Here is an 11,310-nt window from a genome sequence, read left to right on the forward strand (position 1 = left end):
ATTCAGTCTTGTTCCATTGGCTCCAACAACACCGGGCAGGCAGACCCTGGTCAGGGACTGACTTGGGAGGCTTGGTAATAATACTGGGAGCTCACATTTGGCTGATCTGGGGAATCCTAAATTCTGACATGAGGGTATATTTTCCTATAGAAGGCCTGGATAATGGAGGTAGTATGATTTGAAACACAATTCCAAGTGAAAGGGCCACAGTTAAAATTTCTCAAGTAAGAATTTCCAATTTTTATATTACTCTTTGACCCAGAGCAAGAATCAGAATACAAACTTTCCCAGTTTTCTCCCTTTTCCCAGGAGACAGGGCCAATGTCTGCTGGTGCCTGGATTCTAATTCTGCTTTGTTCAAGTCGAGGGCTTTCTTCTTATTCCAGAACGGTCATTAAAAACCTAAAGTTCTGGGGACTTCCCTGGCAGTCCAGTGGCCAAGACTCCATGCTCCCAAGGCAGGAGGCTCAGGTTTGATATCTGGTCAGGGAACTAGTCCCACATGCAGCAACTAAGAGTTCACGTGACCCAACTAGAAATCCCACATGCTGCAACTAGGCCCCAGCACCCAAATAAATAAAATAAACAAAAATAAAGTATCAGCACAGTATACATGGCTCAGTGGTAAAGAATCTGCCCGCAATGCAGGAGACTCAGGAGACGTGGGTTCGATCCCTGGACCAGGAAGATCCCATGGAGTTGGAAATGGCAACCCACTCCAGTATTCTTGCCTGGAGAATGTCATGGACAGAGGAGCCTGGTGGGCTATAGTCCATGGGGTCACAAACAGTTGGACACGACTAAGCCTGTGCACACACACACACACACAGAGTATACATTGTAAAAGGCTTATTAATCTTCCAATATTAAACTATAAATCTGCAGAACTGTCTTTAAAATAAAGAAAAACAAACAAAAAACCTATGGTTCTTTTTACTATATTTGAAGTGTTTTTGTGGAGGAATAGTTAATTTTCTGGTATGTGCTATATCACTGAAAGGAATTATCATCTTTGACAGTGGAAACACCTCCTGGACCATTTCATATTAAACATATAAAGAAATCAGGAATTATGAGTTAACCATATAAAGTCTGGTAATAATTTTCTTAGCGATTTTTGATAAAGAACAAAAATACAAGCTAGTTGACATATGATACAAGTTGAGATATATAATGAAATTCTAACAAGAGTTTTATTATAGGATAATACAGATACAGTGTTTATTCTAACATGATAGCCAAAAGACTAATAGTGCAATTTGGAACTTACTAATGAAAATCATTACTCAGATTGAAGCATTCAGTTAGCACCCTAAAAATCTATCTTTTTATATGTTGTTAAAGGAAATTGGCTTTGATCTATGAATATGTATGTATGCATCAAGAGTAGTTCACAGTAGAACTGTCAGTTTAGATCATGAGAAGCCAACACATATTTTTCCTTGAAAAGAATTCCACTAAAAAGGAACTGATTGGAGCTTAAAGGTCATTTAGTACAAGTTCCAGCTAACATGAATTGTGTGGTCAGTTCACGTCAGTTGAGTTCAGTCGCTCAGTCGTGTCTGACTCTTTGCGACCCCATGGATTGCAGCACGCCAGGCTTCCCTGTCCATCACCAACTCCTGGACATTGCTCAAACTCATGTCCATCGAGTCAGTCAGTTGATGCCATCCAACCATCTCATCCTGTTTTCCCCTTTTCCTCCTGCCTTCAATTTTTCCCAGTATCAGGGTCTTTTCCAGTAAGTTATTTCTTTGCATCAGGTAGCCAAAAATTTGTTGTGTTTCATACAAATTCCATTCTTGCCAATAGATTAGTGAAAGTATGCTTTTTAAATGTTGAGACTTATTTTTTGCACATTGCTATTAAATGAAAGAAAGCCAGTCACTTTTCATGTAAGTATTCTGGGAATTCTCCATCTAGTTTCTAGTCCAGCAGTAGTTTAATCAGAACATCTCCTAAGGATATCTAGTCTAGATTTACTTTGGGGAACCACTAACTCATTCATATTGAGCCAAAGGAAAGTTGGGAGCAGACAGTCAGTCCCAGGAGATGGCTTCTCCACTTCAATATTCATAGAACTCACCAGGGAGTCAATGGGAATTCCTAACATAATCTGGGCAAAAAGCTCCTCCTCTGTAAACATGAAAGCCGAAACACATGTAGATTGTCAGGGTGCTTATTAATAAGTGAATGCTATGAAATAATAGGGCTTCCCTGGTGACAGATGGTAAAGAATCTGCCTGCGATGTGGGAGACCTGGGTTCGATCCCTAGGTTGGGAAGATCCCCTGGCGAAGGAAATGGCAAGCCCACTCCAGTATTCTTGCCCAGAGAATCCCATGGACAGAGGAGTCTGGTGGGCTACAGTCCATGGGGTCACAAAGAATTGGATATGGCTGAAGTGACTTAGCAGCAGCAGCAGCGTGGAATAACGATGATGATGATTAAACAAACAAGGCTCTAGTTCTATGCTGTTCAGATGTCTTGAGGTCAGCTGAAGCCTGTAGCCAGACAAGCTTTCACATATTAGTCCTCTCTCACGTTCATATAATCTCAGATACACGTTTTACACAGTTTTGTGAAATTTATCTGGTATCTAGGTGTTCTGTTGCAGGAGGATTTAAAAATACCTGTCTGCCTTCTTGCCAGAAGCAGACTATCCTAACCATCTTGGATCCCTTATTTTTGATTCTTAGTAGGTAACTATGATGTTTTTGTGAAATGCAATAATAAGCACATTCATTAAATCATTGTTAAAACAAAAATGAGAGAGATGCTATCCGCTCCATTGCTGAGCAGTAGCTTATCTCAAATATATGTGTTCACTCAGCTGACCCTTTTGTTCACTGTATGACTTTGGGATTTCAAGAAAACAATACAAGTAAGAATGTCTGCTGCTCAGTCACATCCGATTCTTTGTGACCCCATGGACTATAGCCCACCAGGCTCCTCTGTCCATGGGATTCTCCAGGCAAGAATACTAGAGTGGGTTACCATTTCCTTCTCCAGCGAATCTTCCCAACCCAGGATTGAACCTGTGTCTCTTGCACTGCAGCAGATTCTTCACGGTCTGAGTCATCAGGGAAGCGCCACAAATAAGAGAAATAATATCAAACAGTCCTACATGCCCTTTTAATTTTCTTTCAAAAGCAAATTTAGATAATGCATTTTGTTTTTAACCTGGTCCTTTTTCTGGAGTGTTTTTCTTTGTCTTAGTAAATAAATAACAACAACAAGATCTCTGAAGCCTCTAAATACTCTTACTTTTCTTAGAGCCTGTATGGTATCTCTGTAGTGTAAGTTAATTTGAAAAGCTTTGAGGATGTTTGAAATGACTTTTATATCATTTCTAAAAACTAGCAAGGGAAATTATCTCTAAAGATATCAATCTCATTGGCTTGGCAGTTTTATTAAATTTTAATTGCCTTTTCAATATTTCCATTGTTGAGGAGTACATGTTCCCATAAGGTAATATTCAGCCATCTAGAGCTCGAGAGATAAACATATAATTTTCATAAAGATCCTTTAATCCTTAGACACTGGTTGAGCAATAACACAGAATTAAATAGAGTTGTCAGCACCAAATCTATGACTGAGTCATAACGGGTGACCTGTGCTCTGGACAGAGGAGCTTGGGCCCTTGTGCAAAAGCAAAGGTATTTGAAAAGATCACTGCTTCAAATCTAGAGTTCAGTAGAGAATTTAAGATAATGGGTAGGACTGATTCACAGCCACTATTAGAAGAGAGTAGATTAAGAAATTCTGAGGACAGGAACTCACATTGCTCTTTGACCTGTTGCAAACCCAATACCTAACAAGTTCCTGGCACACAGTAGGTGCCTAATAAATATTTGATGAAAAATGATGAGACTAATACACAAACAGGAAGGGGCAATAAAACTTTATGGTTTTAGGTACAGTTCTGATTTTCAGCCAAGAGCCTTTCCATGAGTCCAGACTCAGCTTACTTATAGCTTAACAGAAGTCTGAGAGATTGTCAGAAAGGAAATAGCAATCATTATTTCACCTTCATTCTAAATACGTTCTAAAAAATACTTACATAGAGACTCAACGTGGATAAATATCAGGTTAATTTTTAAGACTCAACTACAAAAACATAAACTAAAATGTTTGGTAATATATACATATATATATATGTATTTTGCAAAACACATCCTAACAACTGCAAAAATATAATTAATTTATAAATTACAATTCAAACATCATGGTAAGGCATTGCATGCAAGAATATATTCATTCAAACCTTTAAAACAAATTTTATTTACTTACGTATTCGGCTGTGCTGGGTTTTCATTGCTGCGTGGGCTCTTCTCTAGTTGCACTGCACTGGTTTCTCACTGTGGTGGCTTCTCTTGCTCCAGAGCATGGGCTCTAGAGCAGCTGGCTTTGGTGGGGCTTCAGTAGTTGTGGCACGTGGGCTCAGCAGCTGTGGCTTCCGGGCTCTGGAGCACAGCCCAGTGGTTGCGGTGCATGGGCTTAGTCCCGCAGCATGTGGGATCTGCCTGCGCCAGGGATTGAACCCATGTCTCCTGCACTGGCAGGCGGATTCTTTACCACTGAGCCACCAGGGAAGCCCTCATTCAAACTTTCAAAATTTTCTACAAATAAGTTAAATTAAAGATAGTATTGGGGGCTAGATTTGAGGTATTTTAGAGGCATATCTAGAAAGCTACTAAGGAAATCAGAATTTGGAACTATGCCTATTTCTGTTCTGAAAAACAATATTTCATAATAGTAAAATAATTATTATACACAGAACATAATAAACTTCAAGTATTAAATTATGCTTTTTCCAAAGATAATATGTAATGTATGCTTTTCTTCTCCCAAAGGAACATAGGAATGTTCAGAAAAAAAAATTTTGGTGTGCAATTTTGGTTTTACATAATTCAGATCCTTATTTTTCCCCAAAAGTGCACTTTTAAAGTGGAAAATGAAGAGAGAGGTGATTTACAGCTCATAGGAAAAAAAAAAAAAAGATTAAACAAAGTCTTTTTGATCAATGATTTAAATCAGAATTTAAATGGATATGTTTAAATGAGTTCCACCCTGAAACACCTTGGAATACACTGTAACAGATGATTAATTTACTCAAATCAGTTAGAATTTGCATTTTATTTATCACATAAAGATCACTGTTATTGTTGAGCTGACAGATGGTCAGTCCTCAACAGATTGCAGTTTATTAGAAGGAAAGAGGAACATTATACGCCTCATATCTGGGGGACATGCCTGGCCCTGTTCCTCCAGCTTCAGAAGCTTTTCTCCTTTTATTTCTTCCAGTGGGATGCTCTCTCTCTCTCTTTTTTATTTTTGCAGTGTTTCTTCCTCACTACTGTTTTGGTCTTTGCATGAAATCAACAGAAATTTTAATCTGAATGCCAGAAGTTTCCATACTTCATATTCTGTTGACAACAAAATAATTTTCCCCCCATATTTCTTCAGTAAAAGGGTCCAAAGTCAGCTTCTTACACAATGAAGACAACTTAAAAATGATTCAGTTCTAGTGGAATAAAATATTGTGTATTCAAAGTAAACAAAAAGAAACAAAGAAAATATCTATTATTTTCATTACCATGGATATTGCTCAGGGTATTCCCTTATTTCCAAGTCCCATTTATAAATTATGCATTACATTATCACTGTTTATTTGAACTTGTTTTCATTAACTGGGTAAATAAGTTTCCTGGTTATTTTCCTTAAGGGTTGGCATAGCAACACTTGTTTAGACTGATCTAACTCCCTTTAACTTCCTGTTTCTCCCATGGACCTGAATTACAAACTCTCCATTTCTCTTCTTTTTCATCCTCAGTGAAAATTTATAATTTGTTCTAAATGAAATCTCTTGGATTTGAAAGCCAAAAATAACTCATAACTCTTGTTGTATACCTTCTATATTCATTGAAATTATAAAGCTTTCTCTCAGAAAATTTCTACTTGAAAAACCTATCATCTTAATAATGTTCCTAATGTTATTCCCAGCACAATTCTGGAATTTTTAATCACTATAGTGCTCTTGCTTTATCAAGTAAGTTAATATGAAGGAAAGTGCTATGGAATCTATTAAAAAATAATCCTACTCAATGAAAGGAATTAGAGAGAGAAATGATTAATTCCCTGTAATATCAAGAATCAGAATTGTGAGCACACTGTTGCATAAATTAACTCTTATCTTCTGGAAAGCAGAAGTTTGTTCCTACAGATCAACTGTCTCATCAGTTGGGAAGCAAGAAACAAAACAACAAATCCCAAATAAAGACGGATCTTGGGTACTGATCAAATATTGGTAGAGAGAGGAAGATTTCATAAACACTGGTATTGATCCGAGAAGAGAGTTCTCAAATCAGGGAAAGACAGTATGAATTTGGTCATAAAATTCAAAATACAACTTTAGTGACAAACATAAAGCTTAAACTGAAATTTATATCAACTATTACATAAGTCCAGCATTCAGCATACCCAAGTAAATAGTTATAGCTATAAGATGAAATTGGAGAAGGCAATGGCACCCCATTCCAGTACTCTTGCTTGGAAAATCCCATGGATGGAGGAGCCTGTTAGGCTGCAATCCGTGGGGTCCCTAAGAGTCGGACACGACTGAACGACTTCACTTTCACTTTTCACTTTCATGAATTGGAGAAGGAAATGGCAACCCACTCCAGTGTTCTTGCCTGGAGAATCCCAGGGACGGGAGAGCCTGGTGGGCTGCCGTCTGTGGGGTCGCACAGAGTTGGACACGACTGAAGCGACTTAGCATAGCATAGCATAGCATAAGATGAAATGGCGAAAGTTTGATTAATGCACCAGGTGAACAGAATTCAACTTGATCTTTCAGTTGTTTTGGCTCTGCCTCTAGATTATTGCCTGATTGGGGGAAAGGGTGAACTTCTCATTTTAATGAGGGAAAATGCATTTTTTTCCTTGTTCATGTATTAATGGGTCCTCTTTATGGCTCAGAGGATAAAGCGTCTGCCCGCAATGCGGGAGACCCGGGTTCGATCCCTGGGTTGGGAAGATCCCCTGGAGAAGGAAATGGCAACCCACTCCCGTATTCTTGCCTGGAGAATCCCATGGACAGAGGAGCCTAGTGGGCTACAGTCCACGGGGTCTCAAAGAGTCGGACACGACTGAGCGATTGCACTGCACTTTATGAACTGCATGGTGAAATCAATGCTTCTCATAGAACCGGCACTAAACTGCATGGTGAAATCAATGCTTCTCATAGAACCGGCACTAAACAGATGGCTTTCTGTCAATATTTATCAGTGTACTTTATCCCAAAGTATGATATAAGGATAACATAGGAGGAAGTGAGGCCAGATATTCACATTTGCATACACAGTAGAATTAGATTGTCCACGATGCCTCAACGCTCTGTAACTGTTCTCAACTACCAAAATACAGTCTAATCCTACATTGACCAATATGGTAACTGCTGGCTAGACGTAACTGTGTGTGCTGTGTGCCAGGTGGCTTCAGTTGTGCCCGACTCTGCGACCCCATGGACTGTAGCCGTCCAGGCTCCTCTGTCCATGGGCTCTCCAGGCAGGAATACTGGAGTGGGTTCCATTTCCTCCCCCAGGGAATCTTCCAGCCCCAGGGATTGTACCTCATCTCTCATGTCTCCTGCATTGGCCAAGTGGGTTCTTTAACACTAGTGCCACCTGGGAAGCCCCATGACTATGTAAACTAAGTTAAAAATTCAGTTCTTCAGTTGAACTGGCTATATGTCAATGCTCAATCACTACACTTGGCCACTCGTTGTGATATTGGACAGTGAGAATATAGACTATTTCTATCATTACAGAAAGTTCTATTGAACAGTGCTATTGGTCTGATCCTGAAACTCTCCCTGACAATTTACTTCTTCAATAATGATTTTTTTCTTATTAAGCAATTAATATTATAGGAAATTTAAAAACTATAAATATGCCAAGTGAATTTAAATATAATCAGTTAATTCTATAATGCATAACTACTTAATATTGTTTATTGGTGCTTTTTCTAAGCATATGAAAATTTTAAAAAGCAACATACTACACACTGCTTTTCTTCTTTATATCCTAAATTTATGAACATTTTTGTATGATATTTTAAAAATCTACATTATTTTACATAGCTGCATAATAGTGATTCAGACTACTGCTATGAAGCTATTTATGGTCACTTTCTTAGGTAAATCCTGGAATTGGACATCATGTGTGTTGATTTATTTCTGAAACTTCACTTTCAGGAGCTGAATTTGGAAAGAGAGAGAAGTCTGAACCTGTGTCCTCATCTGTGTAACACAGGGTTTAATGAAATAACTTCCAAGTCCTCTTCCAGCTTTCCAAGTCTAAGAAATTTTTCAGTTAGTGCCAAACTCTGAAGTTACTAAAAACACAAAGGCTTGGGAAAGTAATTTTAAGATTTTCTCTCTTGGACACATGAGTTCAAGGACTGGGGAGAGTAGGGGAAAAATATAACCACATGGTGGCAGTAACATATAGTGAGCTTTATTGGGGTGCTGCTTTGAGGGGTTTGGGTGCGGGAGTGGCTCAGTGGTAAAGAATCCACCTGCAATGCAGGAGCTGCAGGTTCAGCCCTGGGTTGGGAAGATCTCCTGGAGGAGGGCATGGCAACCCACTCCAGTATTCTTGCCTGGAGAATCCCATGGACAGAGGAACCTGGCAGGCTACAGTCCATGGGGTCGTAGACAGTCAGACATGACAAGCAACTTCACATGCAGTGCAGGGGCAGTTGGGAAGTTCCTCCAACCTTCAGGAGACAATGGTGTGGGAAAGAAAGTGAAAGTGAAAGTCGCTCAGTCATCTCCAACTCTTTGCAACCCCATGGACTATACAGTCCATGGAATTCTCCAGGCCAGGATACTGGAGTAGGTAGCCATTCCCTTCTCTAGGGGATCTTCCCAATCCAAGGATAGAACCCAGATCTCAATATTGTAAACCAACTATGTTGTGCTATGCTTAATCACTCAGTCTCGTCCGACTCTTTGGGACCCCATGGACTGTAACCCACCAGGCACTTCTGTCCATGGGGATTCATTCTCCAGGCAAGAATACAGGAGTGGGTCGCCATGCCCTCCTCCACGGGATCTTCCCAACCCAGCGATCAATCTCAGGTCTCCCGCATTGTGGGCAGATTCACTAGCTGAACCACCAGGGAACCCCCACCCAAATGAATGAATGAACAGTAGACTTTGGCTACTTTCACATATGTATTCAAACCGCTTCATTCAGAGAAAGTGACTTTACAAACATACGTACATTATCTGTCATGTATTAAGAGATCCACTTGATACCACCCGAGAATATATGTTTCCTAAGGCGGTAAATTTTTGGCTGCTTCTCAAACTGGACTCACTTGATCCTTTGGTCAAGTGGGCTAAAATGTCACAAATCTCCTGTGATCCCCAACATCTGTCCCTCATCTTACAACACAGTCATGTTCTAAATTTAAATATATACTGAGAATGGCAAAAGTGTGTCTGTGAACAGGTAAAACATGTCCTTTAAAGGACCTCGGTCCTTAAAATAAAATTGGCTTGACTTTTTCATCTCTTTTCCATCCCTATGCTGAAAATCAACTTCATTTCATACAAATTAATGAAAACTGAAATGTTTGAACAGGAGGTTAATTACTAGCTACAGTGAGCAAATGGAAGAGAAGTAATAACAGCTTCTGAACTGCCAGGTAATTGCTGGCAAACAGAAAAGACTGTCTTTGAACTGAAGTTTGGAGCGGGGAGGAATCAGTTTTAATAGAACTTTGAGGTTTTAAAAATCCCTAGTAAAGAATTCAACTGTCATCCTTATTATGGAAATTAACCCTAGCATCCAAAACAGCTGAGCACTGAATATCAGGCAGGAAGTGCTGACCAAGTCATTTGTTAACCTAAGAAAGTATTATATTAGCATATAAGCTATACCAAATATTTTAGACATTAAAGATTTATAATAAAAAGTATTGTTCACTTCTCAATATATTAACAGATAGGTTATATAAAATATGCAGACCTTGAAAATCTACTCAACTTTGATTTCTAATCCTGATTTTGCTACACTAATAGCAAAATAATGAGTCTCACTAAAAATGCATAATTTGTGAGGAAGTCCTTTGTATTCTCTCTGCTCCAATTTTTCCTAATTATAAGGCCAAGCTTCCCATTTACATTTTTTATAAAAATTGTGATTTTATTAGTTGAGTTTGTTTTTATGCCATGAATCATTACTAGTTCAAATATTTAATGATGACTTTTTTAAAACCCAGGAAAAGTGTAAGTATTACGCAAGTTATATAAACATCTGAATTTATATGTATACATATATTTTTAAAATGCATAAAGTTCACCTCAATTACTCTCCAATTTAAGATCTCATCAGAGAACTGTGGTGATTTAATACTGAATTCGAAGGCAGTACAACAATAAACTCATAAGCCACATATTGGTGCTCTTGGTCAAGTTTAACAAAGTGGATGGAGAAAGAAGAAAGATGGTAACATTTAATAATATTTCATATGCATTAAGGTTGGATTAGGCTGCAGCTATTCACTTGAGCAAACTCCAGGAGTTGGTAAAGGAAAGGGAAGCCTGGCGTGCTGCAGTCCATGGGGTCGAAAAGGGTTGGACACGACTAAGGCACTGAATAGCAACAACAAAATTCACACGAGAAGGGGTAGGGGAAGACAGGTATGAAATAATCAGAGGGTCTCATCTGGTTAAGAGTTCTTTTCTCTTTAAAAGGCATTTTTTGGACTAGAGACAGCTGAGAGGTACAGACCCCTTAGTAGTCTCCTCTTCTGGTCCTGACCAGATGTGTGAGTCAGGACAGCCAATTTCAAAGACCTGCCTCTGCCAGGGGCCAATGCTACCCTTTTCCCACTTGAGCTTCAGTCTCAGAAAAGAGGATCAAAATGACAGGCTCCAGGAAAAAACATTGCACTGGCTCCTTTTGTTTTGGAAGAAAGGATGAGTATGAGGTTTCTGGTCACTTTCCTCGATCGAGTAAATCATATCAAAAGGAATGTACAGAGCGTCAGGTCACAGAAGGGCACGGAAGTGAAAGTGAAAGGCACTCAGTCTCGTCCACCTCTTTGCGACCCCAGGGACTAGAGTCCACCAGGCTCCTCTGTCCATGGAATTCTCCAGGCAAGAATACTGGAGTGGGTAGCCATTCACTTCTCCAGGGGATCTTCCCAACCCAGGGCTCAAACCGGGTCTCCAGCGTTACAGGAAGATTCTCTATCGTTTGAGCCTCTAGCTCCTGCCAAAGTAACCCTGGCTCTT

The sequence above is a fragment of the Bison bison genome, unplaced genomic scaffold (genome assembly GCF_000754665.1).
Source record: "Bison bison bison isolate TAMUID 2011002044 unplaced genomic scaffold, Bison_UMD1.0 scf7180017864048, whole genome shotgun sequence".
Lineage (NCBI taxonomy): Eukaryota > Metazoa > Chordata > Mammalia > Artiodactyla > Bovidae > Bison > Bison bison.